Genomic DNA, 23,325 nt, shown 5'->3' on the forward strand with positions numbered 1-23,325 from the left:
ATAAAGCCAATAATGCAATTTTTTGTGGTCCCCTTTATATAGAAAAGTATCTAAATAGATTTTGGTACCGATACCAAAATATTGGAATCGGGCCAACACTAATATCCAAGGTGAATACAACAACAACCACAATAACGCACATTACTGTTCGATGAATGACTGATCAAAAGTGATCGTTATTATCTTATATTATCTTTGTATTTTGTGATGCAACACAAAATACAAACCCCGTTTCCATATGAGTTGGGAAATTGTGTTAGATGTAAATATAAACAGAATACAATGATTTGAAAAATCCTTTTCAACCCATATTCAATTGAATGCACTACAAAGACAAGATATTTGATGTTCAAACTCATAAACTTAATTTTTTTTTGCAAATAATAATTAACTTAGAATTTCATGGCTGCAACACGTGCCAAAGTAGTTGGGAAAGGGCATGTTCACCACTGTGTTACATGGCCTTTCCTTTTAACAACACTCAGTAAACGTTTGGGAACTGAGGAGACACATTTTTGAAGCTTCTCAGGTGGATTTCTTTCCCATTCTTGCTTGATGTACAGCTTAAGTTGTTCAACAGTCCGGGGGTCTCCGTTGTGGTATTTTAGGCTTCATAATACGCCACACATTTTCAATGGGAGACATGTCTGGACTACAGGCAGGCCAGTCTAGTACCTGCACTCTTTTACTATGAAGCCACGTTGATGTTACACGTGGCTTGGCATTGTCTTGCTGAAATAAGTAGAGGCGTCCATGGTAACGTTGCTTGGATGGCAACATATGTTGCTCCAAAACCTGTATGTACCTTTCAGCATTAATGGCGCCTTCACAGATGTGTAAGTTACCCATGTCTTGGGCACTAATACACCCCCATACCATCACAGATGCTGGCTTTTCAACTTTGCGCCTAAAACAATCCGGATGGTTCTTTTCCTCTTTGGTCCGGAGGACACGACGTCCACAGTTTCCTAAAACAATTTGAAATGTGGACTCGTCAGACCACAGAACACTTTTCTACTTTGTATCAGTCCATCTTAGATGAGCTCAGGCCCAGCGAAGCCGACAGCGTTTCTTGGTGTTGTTGATAAACGGTTTTCGCCTCGCATAGGAGAGTTTTAACTTGCACTTACAGATGTAGCGACCAACTGTAGTTACTGACAGTGGGTTTCTGAAGTGTTCCTGAGCCCATGTGGTGATATCCTTTACACACTGATGTCGCTTGTGGATGCAGTACAGCCTGAGGGATCGAAGGTCACGGGCTTAGCTGCTTACGTGCAGTGATTTCTCCAGATTCTCTGAACCCTTTGATGATATTACGGACCATAGATGGTGAAATCCCTAAATTCCTTGCAATAGCTGGTTGAGAAAGGTTTTTCTTAAACTGTTCAACAATTTGCTCAAGCATTTGTTGACAAAGTGGTGACCCTCGCCCCATCCTTGTTTGTGAATGACTGAGCATTTCATGGAATCTACTTTTATACCCAATCATGGCACCCACCTGTTCCCAATTTGCCTGTTCACCTGTGAGATGCTCCAAATAAGTGTTTGATGAGCATTCCTCAACTTTATCAGTATTTATTGCCACCTTTTCCAACTTCTTTGTCACGTGTTGCTGGCATCAAATTCTAAAGTTAATGATTATTTGCACAAAAAAAAATGTTTATCAGTTTGAACATCAAATATGTTGTCTTTGTAGCATATTCAACTGAATATGGGTTGAAAATTATTTGCAAATCATTGTATTCTGTTTATATTTACATCTAACACAATTTCCCAACTCATATGGAAACGGGGTTTGTAGTTAAGGTTTGAAATACAAGAAAAAGTGAGACATTTGTCTGAATATTAGAGACTAATGCTTAGGTAAACCAAACTAATCTGTCTCAAACGTTAATGGCTTCTTCTTTGGTGACGGAGGTGACAGGTTACATTGACGGACCTGCTCCAAGTGTTGCTCTTCATGCCTGACTGTCAGAGGCTCGCCGACAAAGACAGAGCTGCCAATCGGGTCGGGCAGCATTCTGAGTGAGAGGAAATGCAACGCCAACTACTTTCAGGAGCGCCTGTGAGCCAGGAACGTATTCAAGCATTGGTCACAGCTGTGCCGGCCACTTCCCACGTGACCCCAAACAGTTCGGCCATTATTAAGCCAGCTAAACTCGGACGGGGACGAGAAGACGGAGATCTAATGGATGATCAGGGGACTTCCCAAACCTGTTTTTTTTTTTAACTAATCCTTTCAGCGAGCGAGTAGCCGTTGCCATCTCAACCAGCCGGCTAATCAATTGACATGCATCCCACATCACTCTCAACCCCTTCAAATGCAAGCCACCCCAACCCGGCTTGCGGAGAGCTGATGAGGGTGGAAACTGGTATTTCAGGTCAAAGGCCGCTTTTCTACCTCCACGATACAGTCCAGGGGGCAACAAGAAGTTGTTGTTCAAAACGAGGGACATAATGAATATGGACTTTTTCCCCCGTGTTCTAAATACAGACTGGTGTTTTGTTCAAAGGCACCACAGCAGGCAGCCTCATGACCAGCAGACCTGATGGCATCGAACAAGAGGCCCGTTCATTTGCAGCGCAACTCAAATGACACAGCATGTTCCTGCTTACCCCGTGTTTATATTTGCCTCTTTACGTCCCTCCATTGTACTCTCAGCTACTTCCTCTCGCGCCTGTGTGTGTGTGTGTGTGTGTGTGTGTGTGTGTGTGTGTGTGTGTGTGTGTGTGTGTGTGTGTGTGTGTGTGTGTGTGTGTGTGTGTGTGTGTGTGTGTGTGTGTGTGTGTGTGTGTGTGTGTGTGTGTGTTCTTGTATTTCTACCCTTCTTGAGACATCAACAGGGAAAAGTACCTTCCATATGAGGACCGGTGAACAAGTTAGGACCGAAATCATGTTCCCAATACGGAAAAGCATTGCATCTAATAGACAATGTCTCATTTGCACCCCTAGTGGTGAAATCTATCAAAATTAGGGTGGTCCCAAAAAGGAGGGATTTTTCAAATTGACTGTGTGTCGGTTTTAAAAGTGCTCCCCCTCTGGTCAACATATGAAATAACAAGTGTGTGTAAGAAATTGAAATGCGCCCCCTTTGGCCAACATTAAAGGCCTACTGAAAGCCACTACTACAGACCACGCAGTCTGATAGTTTATATATCAATGATGAAATCTTAACATTGCAACACATGCCAATACGGCCGGGTTAACTTATAAAGTGCAAATTTCCCGGGAAACTTCCGGTTGAAAACGTCTAGATATGATGACGTTTGCGCGTGACGTCAATGGTTGAAGCGGAAGTATTGGGACACATTGTATCCCAATACAAACAGCTCTGTTTTCATCGCAAAATTCCACAGTATTCTGGACATCTGTGTTGGTGAATCTTTTGCAATTTGTTTAATGAACAATGAAGACTGCAAAGAAGAAAGCTGTAGGTGGGATCGGTGTATTAGCGGCTGGCTGCAGCAACACAACCAGGAGGACTTTGATTTGGATAGCAGACGCGCTATCCGACGCTAGCCGCTGACCGCTGACCGCATCGATGATCGGGTGAAGTCCTTCCTCGTGCCGTCGATCGCTGGAACGCAGGTGAGCACGGGTGTTGATGAGCAGATGAGGGCTGGCCTAGGTGGATAGCTAATGTTTTTAGCATAGCTCTGTGAGGTCCCGTAGCTAAGTTAGCTTCAATGGCGTCGTTAGCAACAGCATTGTTGAGCTTCGCCAGGCTAGAAAGCATTAACCGTGTAGTTACAGGTCCAGGGTTTAATAGTATTGTTGATCTTCTGTCTATCCTTCCAGTCAGGGGCTTATTTATTTTGTTTCTATCTGCAGTTAAGCCCGATGCTATCACGTTAGCTCCGTAGCTAAAGTGCTTCACCAATGTATTGTCGTGGAGATAAAGGTCACTGTGAATGTCCATTTCGCGTTCTCGACTCTAATTTTCAAGAGGATATAGTATCCGAGGTGGTTTAAAATACAAATCCGTGATCCACAATAGAAAAAGGAGAAAGTGTGCAATCCAATGAGCCCTTGTACCTAAGTTACGGTCAGAGCGAAAAAAGAAAGTCCTGCACTGCACTCTAGTCCTTCACTCTTACGTTCCTCATCCACGAATCTTTCATCCTCGCTCAAATTAATGGGGTAATCGTCGCTTTCTCGGTCCGAATCGCTCTCGCTGCTGGTGTAAACAATGGGGAAATGTGAGGAGCCTTTCAACCTGTGACGTCACGCTACTTCCGGTACAAGCAAGTCTTTTTTTATCAGCGACCAAAAGTTGCAAACTTTATCGTCGATGTTCTCTACTAAATCCTTTCAGCAAAAATATGGCAATATCGCGAAATGATCAAGTATGACACATAGAATGGATCTGCTATCCCCGTTTAAATAAGAACATTTCATTTCAGTAGGCCTTTAATTAAAAAAAATAAATAAATATGTAAATAGAGACATACTGTAATAACTTGAAGTAAATAATAAAGATTAAAAACCAATTACAAACAAAAAATTCCAAAAATATATTTTTCTCACAATGTGTCGACTTCTTTCTTATAAAATTCGGAACGATTTCTTATATTCTTTCTGTTTCTCTAATAATGCAATATTTTCTCGTAAAATTATTACTTTTTTATGTTAAATTATTACTTTTTAATGCAAAATGGTGACATTTGTCATAAAAAATTCTGACTTTTATCTCAATATTGCCAATTTTTTTGTTGTTCTTGTAAAGTAGTGACATTTATGACTTTTATCATAGTTTTGCCAAGTACAATTCCAATTATTATTATAATATTGCCAAAATGTTTAAGTTTTCTTATAAAATTGTGACTTTTTCGAGTAAAATTACGACTCTTTTCATAAAATTGCCAAAATTGTAAGCTCTTCTTGTAAAATTGCGACTGTTATTGAGTACAATACCAACTTTTGTCATAATATTGCACAAATGTTCAGTTTTTGTCAAATTTTGACTTGCGTTGAGTAAAATTAAGACTTTTATTATAATACTGCCAAAATTCTAAGTTTTTCTTGTGAAATTGTGACCTTTTTCTTGTGAAATTCAAACAAATTTTTCACAACAAGCTTTTCTATATTTGCATAGTATGTGTATATATTATTAATGTTGTAAATACAAATCTTATATATCTAGACAGAGTGGCCCTAAAGAGGTAAGAAATACAAGAACGTGTGTGTGTGCGTGCGTGTGTGTGTGTGTGTGTGTGTGTGTGTGTGTGTGTGTGTGTGTGTGTGTGTGTGTGTGTGTGTGTGTGTGTGTGTGTGTGTGTGTGTGTGTGTGTCATCAAAAACTGTCATTCATAACAATGTGTGCATGTCAGCATGAAGACAGGAAGTGTGTGTGCGAAAACCCTTTGCTGGCTTTGATGGGGCGCCAGGGGTGTAACCAATTGTTTCCATTGAACGATTCGATTCGATATCTGTGGTTGCCGTCACAATTCAGGGACGATATTATGTGTTTTAAAACGATTCGATCCGAAACGATTCATAGTTGAAATCGATTTAGTAACATTTTTGCAAAAATAATCAAGCAGTGTGACTGTGAAATAAATACGGGACACTGCAGGTGAGGTTTCCTATATTCCTGTTATTTCTTGTTATGAATGATGTATTTTATGATACAAATCAGCAAGTAAACAATCATTTCTGTTATTTCTTGTTATGAATGATGTATATTATGATACAAACAAGTACACAACAATTCCTGTTATTTCTTGTTATGAATTATGTACATTATGATACAAACAAGTAAAGTACACGACAATTCCTGTTATCTCTTGGTATGAATGATGTATATTATGATACAAAAAAGTAAAGTACACAACAATTCCTGTTATTTCTTGTTATTAATAATGTATATTATGATACAAACAAGCAAGTAAACAACAATTCTTGGTATTTCTTGTTATGAATGATGTATATTATGATACAAACAAGTACACAACAATTCCTGTTATTTCTTGTTATGAATGATGTATATTATGATACAAACAAGTCAAGTAAACAACAATTCCTGTTATTTCTTGTTATGAATGATGTATATTATGATACAAACAAGTACACAACAATTCCTGTTATCTCTTGGTACGAATGATGTATATTATGATACAAAAAAGTAAAGTACACAACAATTCCTGTTATTTCTTGTTATTAATAATGTATATTATGATACAAACAAGCAAGTAAATAATAATTCCTGTTATTTCTTGTTATGAATTATGTATATTATGATACAAACAAGTAAAGTACACAACAATTCCTGTTATTTCTTGATATGAATGATGTATATTATGATACAAACAAGCAAGTAAACAACAATTCCGGTTGTATCTTGTGATGAATGATGTACATTATGATACAAACAAGTACACAACAACCCCTGTTATTTCTTGTTATGAATGATGTATATTATGATACAAACAAGTAAAGTACACAACAATTCCTGTTATTTCTTGTTATGAATGATGTATATTATGATACAAACAAGTACACAACAATTCCTGTTATTTCTTGTTATGAATTATGTATATTATGATACAAACAAGTAAAGTACACAACAACTCCTGTTTTTTCTTGTTATGAATGATATATAAAATAATTATCATACAAACAAGCAAAGTACACAACAATTCCTGTTATTTCTTGTTATGAATGATGTACATTATAATACAAACAAGTAAAGTACACAACAATTCCTGTTATCTCTTGTTATGAATGATGTATATTATGATACAAACAAGTACACAACAAATCCTGTTATTTCTTGTTATGAATAATGTATATTATGATACAAACAGCAAGTAAACAACAATTCCGGTTATTTCTTTTTATGAATGATGTATATTATGATACAAACAAGCAAGTAAACAACAATTCCGGTTATTTTTTGTTATGAATGATGTACATTATGATACAAAGAAGTAAAGTACACAACAATTTCTGTTATTTCTTGTTATGAATGATGTATATTATGATACAAACAAGCAAGTAAACAACAATTCCTGTTATTTCTTGTTATGAATAATGTATATTATGATACAAACAAGTACACAACAATTCCTGTTATTTCTTGTTATGAATTATGTATATTATGATACAAACAAGTAAAGTACACAACAATTCCTGTTATTTCTTGTTATGAAGGATGTATAAATAAATTATTATACAAACAAGCAAAATACATAACAATCCGTTATTTCTTGTTATGAATGATGTATTTTATGATACAAATCAGCAGGTAAACAACAATTTCTGTTATTTCTTGTTATGAATTATGTATATTAGGATACAACCTAGTAAAGTACAAAACAATTCCTGTTATTTTTGTTATGAATGATGTACATTATAATACAAACAAGTAAAGTACACAACAATTCCTGTTATCTCTTGTTATGAATGATGTATATTATGATACAAACAAGTACACAACAAATCCTGTTATTTCTTGTTATATCCTGCTTCTAAATGTGTGTTTTAACTCCTGTGAAGCACTTTGTGAAACTTTTATTGTTTTCTAAAATGTGAAATACAAATAAAGTCGGTTGGATAGGATAAAAGGGCTAAAAAAATGTATACACACATTGAAAAACAAATAAGTTATTATTAATCAGTATTGGGAAATTTTGACATTGTTTTGCCATATTTTCAATTGTACTTTGATAATCTTTCAAGTGTCAGTCTAGAAACTTTTAATTACTTTTTTTTAAATTAAAAACTATTATCAACAAATCTAATCTTCTTCCGGTGTTATTATAAAATGTAGTCGTGTTTAAAGGCCTACTGAAATGAAATGTTTTTATTTAAACGGGGATAGCAGATCTATTCTATGTGTCATACTTGATCATTTCGCGATATTGCCATATTTTTGCTGAAAGGATTTAGTATAAAACAACGACGATAAAGATCGCAACTTTTGGTATCTGATAAAAAAAGGCTTGCCCCTACCGGAAGTAGCGTGACATAGTCAATTGAACACATCCGCAAAGTTCCCTATTGTTTACAATGATGGCCGCCAGAAGTGAGAGATTCGGACCGAGAAAGCGACGATTTCCCCATTAATTTGAGCGAGGATGAAAGATTTGTGGATGAGGAAAATGCAAGTGAAGGACTAGTGGGGAGTGGAAGCAATTCAGATAGGGAAGATGCTGTGAGAGCCGGGGGTGACCTGATATTCAGCTGGGAATAACTACAACAGTAAATAAACACAAGACATATATTTAATATGCCACAAATTAATCCCGCATAAAAACACCTAGGTGTTTGTTATGCTAGCTCCTAGCTCCTAGCTCGAGCTAGTTATAGCTCGAGCGGGTTATATGGACGGGATCCCGTATATATAACCCGCCAATACAATTCAAACACCTGCACAACACACACACTCACTCAGCCCAAAGAACCGTTCACCTAACCCAAGGTTCATAAAGCTTATATATTTAACCAAAGTTACGTACATGACACGCACATACGGGCAAGCAATCAAATGTTTGGAAGCGCGCGGGTGGGACCTGATATTCAGCTGGGAATGACTACAACAGTAAAAAAACAAAAGACATATATATACTCTATTAGCCACAACACAACCAGGCTTATATTTAATATGCCACAAATTAATCCCGCATAACAAACACCTAGGTGTTTGTTATGCTAGCTCCTAGCTCCTAGCTCGAGCTAGTTATAGCAAGCGATCAAATGTTTGGAAGCGCAGCTACGTACTCACGGTATCGCGTCTGTGTATCCAAATCAAAGTCCTCCTGGTTAGAGTCTCTGTTGTCCGAGTTCTTCGATCTTGACTGCATCTTTCGGGAATGTAAACAAACACCGGCTGTGTTGTGTTGTTGACTTCCCTCGCAAAATATCCGCTTCGCACCGACAACTTTCTTCTTTGCTTGCTCAGCTTCTTTCTCCATAATGCAATGAACAAATTGCAACAGATTCACCAACACAGATGTCCAGAATACTGTGGAATAATGAGATGAAAACAGAGCTATTTCGTATTGGCTTCAATGGGGAAGCCGTACCTCTGTTAAACTGGCTACGTCACGCGCATACGTCATCATACCGAGACGTTTTCAAGCGGAAGTGTGGCGGGAAATTTAAAATTGCACTTTATAAGTTAACCCGGCCGTATTGGCATGTGTTGCAATGTTAAGATTTCATCATTGATATATAAACTATCAGACTGCGTGGTCGGTAGTTGTGGGTTTCAGTAGGCCTTTAAAGACTCTTAACTTTTGTCCCTCCATGTCCCTGACGAAAGAGGCGAGCTGTGGTGAGCATGACATCACACTTGCTTGGCGCTGCTGCTCCAGTTGGACTTTCTATTCTTAAAAGCCGCCACTGTCCTCTTAATATTTGCACATTTAGTAGATGGCTGTCCACGGGTATATCTGGTTACATCCACATCATAGACATGCTGACAACACTCCAGACGTTTTGTTTACATCCGGTTTCGGCAGCACTGTTTTCGGTGATCAAAGTCTTTTTTCGGTTGTCAGGTTTTCGGTACATCACTTGTCAATAGTGCACAAATAATAGGCTATATGTATCAATTCATACTGTAACGACCAGCTGATGTTAATGTTTTATGTTCGTGTGGTTTGGATTTAATGTCAGTTGTTCCCATGTTTACAAACACACCGTCCGTGCTTGAAAGGTGATTGGCGGAGAATGAGGTGTTGTGTGTCCGGCGGGGATGCATGGACTTACAGACACGAAAGTGTGTACACGGGAGGTAAAACCTGTTTAAATTGTGACGTTTGTTATCATAAGATTGGTAATAAAAGTTAAAAATAGCGTCGGACGTTGTGTGTTTCTTCTGGGGGCTACAATATATTTTATTACATTAATTTGATTTCAAGTAAAAAAAAAAACTACGTATTTTTAATGTGAGAAAATGCTGTGAGATTTTGATATCGTTACATTCCTACTTCAAAGGGCTCTAAAGGGCAGGTGATTTCGCAATGCATTGTGGGGGCTGGATAAAGTTACTGTTCACATGGCTGTACTCAACCAGCAGTATTGTGAGAATGAGCAACAAACTAGATTAAAATATATCGTACGAAAAAAAAACATCCCTGGACTGTACCGAAACAAACTGCACCCTGTTCCAAAGACTAGCCACCGAGAAAAATAAGTAAAATTGATGGAATTGATCCATGTGAGCACATCCAATAGACGAGATTTGAGCAAACAGACGAATGTGTCCTGTACCTCGGTCGTCAACGCAGTCAGTTTTTATACAGACTAAACATTTCGGAATGCAAAGTCGGTAAAGGCTCACGGACAAACCAACTTTGGGTGTGTGCAAGACCTCGGAATGATGACAATAACGACGATGTTTGGTGGATAACCCCCATGTGATGTGACGTAAATAATGGATTGTGCTCCCATGTCAAAGGATAGGGCGGCAACGATCCATGGGTGGGTCGATACAATGTTGATAGTCGATAATTTGGTTAAAAAAAAAAAACACGGTTGACTCTGGTGAAAAAAAACGGACGGAAATTCGGGGTCCATGGCAAGACCGCATTTCCCAGCAGGCACAAGACATTGAAACAACGTTGGGAACTTGTTGAATTGGGTGCTGACGTAGAGCAACTCAAACATAACGTTTGAACAACATCCTTTTTGACAACGTTTAATCAATGTTGGGTTCTGACGTTGGTTTGAACTTTGAATTTTGCTCATTTACCAACCAATATTCTACAACCCAAATACAACATTGAAACAACATGCTTTTTGACAACAATTAATCAATGTTGGGTTCTGATGTTGATTTTACCGTTGAAATTTGGTAATTTCCCGACCAATATTCTACAACACAAACCCAACGTTGAAACAACATGCTGTTTGACAACGTTTATTCAATGTCAGGTTGTGACGTTGATTTTACCGTTGAAATGTGGTAATTTCCCGACCAATATTCTACAACACAAACACAACGTTGAAACAACATGCTTTTTGACAACGATTAATCAATGTTGGGTTCGGACGTTGGTTTCAACAATGAATTTTGCTCATTTACCAACCAATATTCTACAACCCAAATACAACATTGAAACAACATGCTTTTTGACAACGATTAATCAATGTTGGATTCTGACGTTGATTTCACCATTTAAATTTGGTTGTTTCCCAACCAATATTCTACAACACTAATACAATATTAAAACAACATGCTGTTTGACAATGTTTATTCAATGTCAGGTTGTGACGTTGATTTTACCGTTGAAATGTGGTCATTTCCCGACCAATATTCTACAACACAAATACAACATTAAAACAGCATGCTTTTTGACAACGATTAGTCAATGTTGGGTTCTGATGTTGATTTGACCATTGAAATTTGGTAATTTCCCGACCAATATTCTACAACACAAATACAACGTTGAAACAACATGCTTTTTGACAACGATTAATCAATAATGGGTTCTGACGTTGATTTCACCATTGAAATTTGGTCGTTTCCCGGCCAATATTCAACAACACAAATACATTAAAACAACATGCTGTTTGACAAAGTTTATTCAATATCAGGTTGTGACGTTGATTTTACCCTTGAAATGTGGTAATTTCCCGACCAATATTCTACAACACCAATACAACATTGAAACAACATGCTTTTTGACAACGACTAATCAATGTTGGGTTCTGATGTTGATTTTACCGTTGAAATTTGGTAATTTCCCGACCAATATTCTACAACACAAACACAACCTTGAAACAACATGCTTTTTGACAACGATTAATCAATGTTGGGTTCTGACGTTGGTTTCAACATTGAATTTTGCTCATTTACCAACCAATATTCTACAACCCAAATACAACATTGAAACAACATGCTTTTTGACAAAGATTAATCAATGTTAGATTCTGACGTTGATTTCACCATTGAAATTCGGTTGTTTCCCGACCAATATTCTACAACACAAATACAATATTAAAACAACATGCTGTTTGACAACGTTTATTCAATGTCAGGTTGTGATTTTGATTTAACCGTTGAAATGTGGTCATTTCCCGACCAATATTCTACAACACAAATACAACATTGAAACAACATGCTTTTTGACAACGATTAATCAATGTTGGGTTCGGATGTTGATTTTACCGTTGAAATTTGGTAATTTCCCCACCAATATTCTACAACACAAACACAACGTTAAAACAACATGCTTTTTGAAAACGATTATTTAATGTTGGCTTCTGACGTTGATTTCAACATTGAATTTTGCTCATTTACCAACCAATATTCTACAACTCAAATACAACATTGAAACAACATGCTTTTTGACAACGATTAATCAATGTTGAATTCTGACGTTGATTTCACCATTGAAATTTGGTTGTTTCCCGACCAATATTCTACAACACTAATACAATATTAAAACAGCATGCTGTTTGACAATGTTTATTCAATGTCAGGTTGTGACGTTGATTTTACCGTTGAAATGTGGTCATTTCCCGACCAATATTCTACAACACCAATACAACATTGAAACAACATGCTTTTTGACAACGATTAATCAATGTTGGATTCTGATGTTGATTTTACCGTTGAAATTTGGTATATTCCCGACCAATAGTCTACAACACAAACACAACGTTGAAACAACATGCTTTTTGACAACGATTAATCAATGTTGGGTTCTGACGTTGGTTTCAACATTGAATTTTGCTCATTTACCAACCAATATTCTACAACCCAAATACAACATTGAAACAACGTGCTTTTTGACAAAGATTAATCAATGTTGGGTTCTGACGTTGATTTCACCATTGAAATTTGGTTGTTTCCCGACCAATATTCTACAACACAAATACAATATTAAAACAACATGCTGTTTGACAACGTTTATTCAATGTCAGGTTGTGACGTTGATTTTACCGTTGAAATGTGGTCATTTCCCGACCAATATTCTACAACACAAATACAACATTGAAACAACATGCTGTTTGACAACGATTAATCAATGTTAGATTCTGACGTTGATTTCACCATTGAAATTCGGTTGTTTCCCGACCAATATTCTACAACACAAATACAATATTAAAACAACATGCTGTTTGACAACGTTTATTCAATGTCAGGTTGTGATTTTGATTTAACCGTTGAAATGTGGTCATTTCCCGACCAATATTCTACAACACAAATACAACATTGAAACAACATGCTTTTTGACAACGATTAATCAATGTTGGGTTCGGATGTTGATTTTACCGTTGAAATTTGGTAATTTCCCCACCAATATTCTACAACACAAACACAACGTTAAAACAACATGCTTTTTGAAAACGATTATTTAATGTTGGCTTCTGACGTTGATTTCAACATTGAATTTTGCTCATTTACCAACCAATATTCTACAACTCAAATACAACATTGAAACAACATGCTTTTTGACAACGATTAATCAATGTTGAATTCTGACGTTGATTTCACCATTGAAATTTGGTTGTTTCCCGACCAATATTCTACAACACTAATACAATATTAAAACAGCATGCTGTTTGACAATGTTTATTCAATGTCAGGTTGTGACGTTGATTTTACCGTTGAAATGTGGTCATTTCCCGACCAATATTCTACAACACCAATACAACATTGAAACAACATGCTTTTTGACAACGATTAATCAATGTTGGATTCTGATGTTGATTTTACCGTTGAAATTTGGTATATTCCCGACCAATAGTCTACAACACAAACACAACGTTGAAACAACATGCTTTTTGACAACGATTAATCAATGTTGGGTTCTGACGTTGGTTTCAACATTGAATTTTGCTCATTTACCAACCAATATTCTACAACCCAAATACAACATTGAAACAACGTGCTTTTTGACAAAGATTAATCAATGTTGGGTTCTGACGTTGATTTCACCATTGAAATTTGGTTGTTTCCCGACCAATATTCTACAACACAAATACAATATTAAAACAACATGCTGTTTGACAACGTTTATTCAATGTCAGGTTGTGACGTTGATTTTACCGTTGAAATGTGGTCATTTCCCGACCAATATTCTACAACACAAATACAACATTGAAACAACATGCTTTTTGACAACGATTAATCAATGTTGGGGTCGGATGTTGATTTTACCGTTGAAATTTGATAATTTCCCGACCAATATTCTACAACACAAACAACGTTAAAACAACATGCTTTTTGACAACGATTAATCAATGTTGGCTTCTGACTGTCAGGGTTGTCCCTGACAGTTTGGTCAAGTTTTAGTTTTCCTCTGCGTGTGTCTTGGTTTCCTGTTCTTAGTTTCCTGTCAGTGCTTTTATTTTGTCTTCATTTCCTGATTGTCTCCCTGAGTGCTTTGTCCCCTCAGCTGTGGCTGATTGGCACGTGGCCACACCTGGTGCCAGTCAGCCAGCGGCCTATTAAACCTGTCCTGCCCTCCAGTCACTGCTGGATTATTGTCATTATAATACTTGTCGCTTCTATCTGTCACTATTTGTCATTGTAGCTCTGTCTACTTTTGTCCACTCCGCTCTAGTCATAGTTCCTTCGTGTCACAGTAAGTGTTTTTGTTAAAGTTTGTTCTCCGCCTTGTGCGCGCCTTTTGTTTGTTCCCTTTTGTTTGAGTTTTGCCAAAGTATTTAATTAAATCATGTTTTCCCGTTCAATGCCTGCCGTCTCTGCATCTTGGGGTTTGTCGCCAACAAACTTTGACACTGACGTTGGTTTCAACATTGAATTTTGCTCATTTACCAACCAATATTCTACAACTCAAATACAACATTGAAACAACATGCTTTTTGACAACGATTAATCAATGTTGGATTCTGACGTTGATTTCACCATTGAAATTTGGTAGTTTGCCGACCAATATTCTACAACACTAATACAATATTAAAACAGCATGCTGTTTGACAATGTTTATTCAATGTCAGGTTGTGACGTTGATTTTACCGTTGAAATGTGGTCATTTCCCGACCAATATTCTACAACACCAATACAACATTGAAACAACATGCTTTTTGACAACGATTAATCAATGTTGGATTCTGATGTTGATTTTACCGTTGAAATTTGGTATATTCCCGACCAATAGTCTACAACACAAACACAACGTTGAAACAACATGCTTTTTGACAACGATTAATCAATGTTGGGTTTGGACGTTGGTTTCAACATTGAATTTTGCTCATTTACCAACCAATATTCTACAACCCAAATACAACATTGAAATAACATGCTTTTTGACAACGATTAATCAATGTTGGATTCTGACGTTGATTTCACCATTTAAATTTGGTTGTTTCCCGACCAATATTCTACAACACTAATACAATATTAAAACAACATGCTGTTTGACAACGTTTATTTAATGTCAGGTTGTGACGTTGATTTTACCGTTGAAATGTGGTCATTTCCCGACCAATATTCTACAACACAAACACAACGTTGAAACACCATGCTGTTTGACAACGTTTATTCAATGTCAGGTTGTGACGTTGATTTGGAACATTAAATTTTGCTCATTTCCCGACCAATGTTCTACAACACAAATACAACATTGAAACAACATACTGTTTGACAACGTTTAGTCAATGTCAGGTTGTGACGTTGTCTTAATTTACAAATACAACTATTTTGCAACGTTGATTCAAAGTCACTTTTAAAGGACATGTAGGTATAATCAACGTTGTATTAATGTCTTGTGCCTGCTGGGTTTATAAATCATTGCTTTGTATCAGACCGCGTTGTATTGAACTTTTCCTGTATAGATAAAAATCGGTCGGTTTCTCTTTTCAAACAATCCGAACGACAAACTTGACGAGCACGGATCGAATATAAATCGATCAATCATTACACCCAATGGCAGTGTTTTTCAACTACTGTGCCACGACACACTAGTGTACCATGAGATATTGCCTGGTGTGCCGTGGGAGATTATGCAATTTCCCCTAATTGGGTAAAAAAAAATTGTAATCCGCAAATGTGCTGTTGTTGAGTGTCTGTGCTGTCTAGAGATCGGCAGAGTAACCGTGTAATACGCTTCCATATCCGTAGGTGGCAGCAGTAGATGTCGGGAACAGGGTTTGTCGTGATCACAATATGCAGACGACAGCGGGAGGCAGCGTGTACGTAAAAAGGTATCTAATGCTTAAACAAAAAATAAACAAAAGGCAAGTGCCGATAAGAAAAGACATTGAAGCTTAGGGATGGCTATGCAGAACGAAGCTAAAACTGAACTGGCTGCAAAGTAAACAAAAAGAGAATGCTGGACGACAGCAAAGACTTACGGCGTGTGGCGCAGCAGACGGCGTCCACAAAGTACATGACATGACAATCAACAACAAAATAGGAGCGCAAGACAAGAACTAAATAACTACACACAGGAAAACACCAAAAAACTCCAAATAAGTCACGGCGTGATGTGACAGGTCGTGACAGTAGGGCTGGGCGATATATCGATATACTCGATATATCGCGGGTTTGTCTCTTTGCGATATAGAAAATGTCTATATCGTGATATTCGAGTATACGTTCTCACGCAGTTGATTTTAGCTGCGGGCATTACACTACAGGCTCTTCTCACTCTTTCTTGTCTCTCCTTCTCACAGAGACATAAAACAAGCGTACCTTCTTACATACGTCACATACGTATACGCCCTCGCGGAGCAGAGAGGAAGCGGCATGGGCAACGTTAGCTGTGGGGCGAGTGGTAATACGAGAGAAAGAAGGTGCGAATCTGGTAACAAATGAAGGAAGAATTAATTCCCAAGAAAAACAGCACGGGGTCCATCGCCTGGCGGTGGTTTGGCTTCAAGCGGGAAGATGTCGAACAGACAACCGTAATTTGTCAAGTGTGGGGCAAAAGCATTGCTACAAAAATTAGCTTTACTGCTAATATGTAGCATCATTTGAAAAGTCACCTGCTAGAGAGTGAAGAGTGCTTGAAAATCTGCATGTCAACATCTCCGTTCGGTGCCACACCAACAAAATGCAGAGGCAACCATTTCCACATCAACACCGTATAAAAAAAAAGAGTCTACACTTATTTGACACTTATTGAAATATCTTGTGTGACATCATGCACAAAAGTGCACTTTATTTGTTTTTAACTGTTGTAGTGGCGTTCTGTACAAAAAGTGCACTTTAATTTAGTGTTGTTTTGATATGTCATCTTCGTGACATCATTCACAATAGTGCACTTATAGCTTGTTTTAAAACCTTGCACTTTCTGTTTTGGAAATGACATGAATGTTTGTGCCACTGCTTAATAACTGTTTAATAAATACACTTATGGTAAATTGACTTAGTTGTGATTTCCCTCTCGGCATGAAAGTTTAAAATGAGCATTTATTAATGCAGTATGAACAAGAATGTTTTAATGTAGACACATAGAATCATCATACTGCTGTGATTATATGCATCAAGTGTTCATTCAAGGCTAAGGCAAAATATCGAGATATACACTACCGTTCAAAAGTTTGGGGTCACATTGAATTGTCCTTATTTTTGAAGGAAAAGCACTGTACTTTTCAATGAAGATAACTTTAAACTAGTCTTAACTTTAAAGAAATACACTCTATACATTGCTAATGTGGTAAATGACTATTCTAGCTGGTTTTTGGTGCAATATCTACATAGGTGTATAGAGGCCCATTTCCAGCAACTATCACTCCAGTGTTCTAATGGTACAATGTGTTTGCTCATTGGCTCAGAAGGCTAATTGATGATTAGAAAGCCCTTGTGCAATCATGTTCACACATCTGAAAACAGTTTAGCTCGTTACAGAAGCTACAAAACTGACCTTCCTTTGAGCAGATTGAGTTTCTGGAGCATCACATTTGTGGGGTCAATTAAACGCTCAAAATGGCCAGAAAAAGAGAACTTTCATCTGAAACTCGACAGTCTATTCTTGTTCTTAGAAATGAAGGCTATTCCACAAAATTGTTTGGGTGACCCCAAACTTTTGAACGGTAGTGTATATCGTGTATCGTGGGATGGCCTAAAAATATTGAGATATTAAAAAAAGGCCATATCTCTCAACCTACTTTGAGACAAGAGCTACAGCGATGCATGCTTGGTTATGGTTTGAATTCATATGCAAGAATTGCGAGAACGACTTTTTACTGTCAATATCGGCGGCTGAGTTTCATTTTTTTGATGTTTTCTGCTGGTGGTGTGCCTCGGGATTTTTTCAATGAAAAAAATGTGCCTTGGCTCAGAAAATGTTGAAAAACACCGTCCTATGGGGTCCTGATCTTAGTCAGGTGTAGATGCTCCTCCATATGTGCCACTTTCCACCCTGACACCAAGTTTGACGGTGAAGGTAAAGGAAAAGGTGGATGTAGGAAAGACTTGCCTGACATACAGAGAGGCCTGCAGGCAAGAATCAGGGCCCAGTCTTCGGAGCCTCCATCACTCACCTGTTGAATGCGTCATTAAAAGTCCTATTTCGTGTGCCCCAGAAATGAGCTGCTGTCGTTGCATAAGAGCCGAGCAAGAGTTACGGAAACAACTGTTGCTCCAGGAGGGGAGGCGAGACGCCGATAAGGGCGAAGAGGAAACGTGTTCTTACCTGGCTGCTTCCTTCCTTCTTCGACGCGCTGGAGGAGAGCTGTCCCTCGGCGGCAATGTCACCACGACACCAACAATGTCACCACGACACCAACAATGTCACCACGACACCAACAACATGTAGCGAACACACCAGCGCGACTCCACATCAGACACAGGCTCCACTTCAAACAGATGTGGCTCGCTCCGCTGGCACTTTTCGCTGACGTTTGATGTTAATATTTAACTTTTTTTTCTTTTTTGGGGGGGGGGGTGGTCGTTGTACGCAAACCAGTGCGAGTTTCTGTCTCCTTTCCTTTTTTCCTCCTCCGGCAGTGCGCTTCGAGTCGACAACACCCGAATGTTGACGGGCGGAGAGAGGAGGGCCGAGCTACACTCCCGCCGACGTCCGCCAGCCTCAGCCGTTGCTGCTTCCTGGTTGGATTTTCAAAATAAGACTCTGGATGCATTACATTTATAATTCACTCAACAGTCAAGGCACTTTCAACAACAAGGAAATAAAACAAAAGCAAATACAGATAGAGTATTCAATATTAATAAATAATAATAATAAAAAAATATATTAAAAACGCTTCCTGGTTGGATTTTCAAAATAAGACAGCGGATGTTCGAACTTTTTTTATTTATTTATTTATTTTTTTATTTTTATTTTTTTAATTGAACAAAAAACATACATTTATAAATCGCTCAACAGTCAAGGCACTTTCAACAACAAGGAAAGAAAACAAAAGCAAATACAGATAGAGTATTAAATATTAATAAATAATATTTAGGGCTACATAAGTAAACATTGATTGATTGATTGATTGATAATAATTAAAAATATATATTAAAAAGCTTCCAGGTTGGATTTTCAAAATAAGACAGCGGATGTTCCCAAACTCAAACTTTTTTATTTTTTTATATTTTATTTATTGAACAACAAACATACATTTATAAATCACTCAACAGTCAAGGCACTTTCAACAACAAGGAAAGAAAAACAAAAGAAAATACAGATAGATTATTAAATTTTAATAAATAATAATAATAACAAATGTATTAAAAAGCTTCCTGGTTGGATTTTCACAATAAGACAGCGGATGTTCCCAAACTCGAACTTTTTTATTTTTTTATATTTTATTTATTGAACAACAAACATACATTTATAAATCACTCAACAGTCAAGGCACTTTCAACAACAAGGAAAGAAAAACAAAAGAAAATACAGATAGATTATTAAATTTTAATAAATAATAATAATAATAAATGTATTAAAAAGCTTCCTGGTTGGATTTTCACAATAAGACAGCGGATGTTCCCAAACTCGAACTTTTTAATTTTTTTATATTTTATTTATTGAACAACAAACATACATTTATAAATCACTCAACAGTCAAGGCACTTTCAACAACAAGGAAAGAAAACAAAAGCAAATACAGATAGAGTATTAAATATTAATAAATAATAATAATAACAAATATATTAAAAAGCTTCCTGGTTGGATTTTCACAATAAGACAGAGGATGTTCTCAACTCGAACTTTTTTATTTTTTAATATTTTATTTATTGAACAACAAACATACATTTATAATTCACTCAACAGTCAAGGCACTTTCAACAACAAGGAAAGAAAACAAAAGCAAATACAGATAGAGTATTAAATATTAATAAATAATAATAATAATAAATATATTAAAAAGCTTCCTGGTTGGATTTTCACAATAAGACATCGGATGTTCCCAAACTCGAACTTTTTTATTTTTTTATACATTTATAAATCACTCAACAGTCAAGGCACTTTCGACAACAAGGGAAAGAAAACAAAAGCAAATACAGATAGAATATTAATAAATAATAATAATAAAAAATATATTAAAAAGCTTCCTGGTTGGATTTTCTAAATAAGACAGCAGATGTTCCCCAACTCAAACTTTTTTATTTTTTTATTTTTTTATATTTTATTTATTGAACTACAAACATACATTTATAAATCACTCAGCAGTCAAGGCACTTTCAACAACAAGGAAAGAAAACAAAAGCAAATACAGATAGAGTATTAAATATTAATAAATAATAATAATAAAAAATATATTAAAAAGCTTCCTGTTTGTATTTTAAAAATAAGACAGCGGATGTTCCCCAACTCGAACTTTTTTTTATTTTTTATATTTTATTTATTGAACAACAAACATACATTAATAAATCACTCAGCAGTCAAGGCACTTTCAACAACAAGGAAAGAAAACAAAAGCAAATACAGATAGAGTATTAAATATTAATAAATAATAATAAAAATATATATATTAAAAAGCTTCCTCGTTGGATTTTCAAAATAAGACATCGGATGTTCCCAAACTCGAACTTTTTTATTTTTTTATACATTTATAAATCACTCAACAGTCAAGGCACTTTTACAAGGAAAGAAAACAAAAGCAAATACAGATAGAGTATTAAATATTAATAAATAATAATAATAAAAAATATATTAAAACGCTTCCTGGTTGAATTTTCAAAAATGAGACAGCGGATGTTCCCAAACTCAAACTTTTTTATTTTTGTTATTTTTTATATATTTTATTTATTGAACAACAAACATACATTTATAATTCACTCAACAGCCAAGGCACTTTCAACAACAAGGAAATAAAACAAAAGCAAATACAGATAGAGTATTAAATATTATTAAATAATAATAATAATAATAATACTAATAATAAATAGAGCAAAAAGCTTCCTGGTTGGATTTTCAAAATAAGACAGCGGATGTTCCCAAACTCGAACTTTTTTATTACTTTATAATTTATTTATTGAACAACAAACATACATTTATAAATCACTCAACAGTCAAAGCACTTTCGACAACAAGGACAGAAACAAAAGCAAATACAGATAGAGTATTAAATATTAATGAATAATAATAATAAAAAATATATTAAAAAGCTTCCTGGTTGGATTTTCAAAATAAGACAGCGGATGTTCCCAATCTCGGACTTTTTAATTTTTTTATACATTTATAATTCACTCAACAGTCAAGGCACTTTCGACAACAAGGAAAGAAAACAAAAGCAAATACAGATAGAGTATTACATATTAATAAATAATAATAATAAAAAATGTATATTAAAAAGCTTCCTGGTTGGATTTTCAAAATAAGACATCGGATGTTCCCAAATTCGAACTTTTTTATTTTTTTATATTTTATTTATTGAACAACAAACATGCATTTATAAATCACTCAACAGTCAATGCACTTTCAACAACAAGGAAAGAAAACAAAAGCAAATACAGATCGAGTATTAAACATTAATAAATAATAATAATAATAAAAATATATATTAAAAAGCTTCCTGGTTGGATTTTCAAAATAAGACAGCGGATGTTCCCAAACTTGAACTTTTTAATTTTTTTTAATTGTATTTATTGAAATACATTTCAATCAGTAAATTCACTCAACAGTCAAGGCACTTTCAACAACAAGGAAAGAAAAAAATAGCAAATACAGATAGAGTATTAAATATTAATCAATAATAATAATAAAAAATATATATAAAAAGCTTCATGGTTGGATTTTCAAAACTCGAACTTTTTATTTTTTTATTTTTGAATACTTTATTTATTGAACAACAAACATACATTTATAAATCACTCAACAGCCAAGGCACTTTCAACAACAAGGAAAGTAAACAAAAGCAAATACAGATAGAGTATTAAATATTAATAAATAATAATAATAAAACTGAGATAGGCTCCAGCACCCCCCGCGACCCCGAAAGGGACAAGCGGTAGAAAATGAATGGATGGATATTTAAATAAAAAAATTAAAATAAAATAAAATAAATATATATATATAAAATAAATAAATAAATAACCGGATGTTCCTAAACTCGAACTTTTTTTATTTTTTTATTTTTATATTATTATTCAACAACAAACATACATTTATAATTCCCTCAACAAGTCAGTCAAGGCACTTTCAACAACAAAGAAAGAAAACAAAAGCAAATACAGATAGAGTATTAAATATTAATAAATAATAATAATACAAACTATATTAAAACAAAAAAATCTATATATATTAAAAAATAATAATAATAAATAAATAAATAAAATAAAATAAAAAGACAAAAACGGCTACCTAAATCACTTTAAATGTTTTTAACAGCCTCCGTAGCAGAACCTCCAGGTTCTGTAACAGCTTCTTCCCTCAGGCCGTAAGACTCTTGAAAGCATCAAAATAATCCCATCAATTCCCCCCCAAAAACGGATTAACTCGCTGGCATACAAAGACAATATAACATACATCCATAAACGTGGATGCATATGCAAAAGTGCAATATATTTATCTGTACAGTAATCCATCTATTTATATCTGCACCTTATTGCTCTTTTATCCTGCACTACAACGAGATAATGCAACGAAATTCTTATCTGTACTGTAAAATTCAAATTTGAATGACAATAAAAGGAAGTCTAAGTCTAAGTCTAAATATGAATAAATAATAATTATATATATATATATATATTAATACATTAATTTAAAAATTAAAAATTAAAAAAATTAAAAACAGGACAAAAGGGGCTACCTAAATCACTTTAAATGTTTTTAACAAAGATATCAATTTAAAGGTGTTTGAACTCTTAATCATTCTCCAAGATTTGATTGATAATTGTAAACCATTAAAGGCCTACTGAAATGAATTTTTTTTATTTAAACGGGGATAGCAGATCTATTCTATGTGTCATACTTGATCATTTCGCGATATTGCCATATTTTTGCTGAAAG

At 35.5% G+C, this 23,325-nt stretch overlaps 1 protein-coding gene across 1 annotated transcript in view; it reads right to left on the bottom strand.

Moving 5' to 3' along the window:
* Positions 1-18,975, bottom strand: part of gng12a (guanine nucleotide binding protein (G protein), gamma 12a) — a 124,849-nt gene extending 105,874 nt beyond the window's left edge. Inside the window, exon 1 of the mRNA XM_062022267.1 lies at positions 18,562-18,975. The gene's annotated coding sequence lies outside the window, so the exon portion shown is untranslated. The remainder of the gene's footprint in view (positions 1-18,561) is intronic.
* Between the last annotated feature and the right edge of the window lie 4,350 nt (positions 18,976-23,325).

Source organism: Entelurus aequoreus, linkage group LG16 (genome assembly GCF_033978785.1).
Source record: "Entelurus aequoreus isolate RoL-2023_Sb linkage group LG16, RoL_Eaeq_v1.1, whole genome shotgun sequence".
NCBI lineage: Eukaryota > Metazoa > Chordata > Actinopteri > Syngnathiformes > Syngnathidae > Entelurus > Entelurus aequoreus.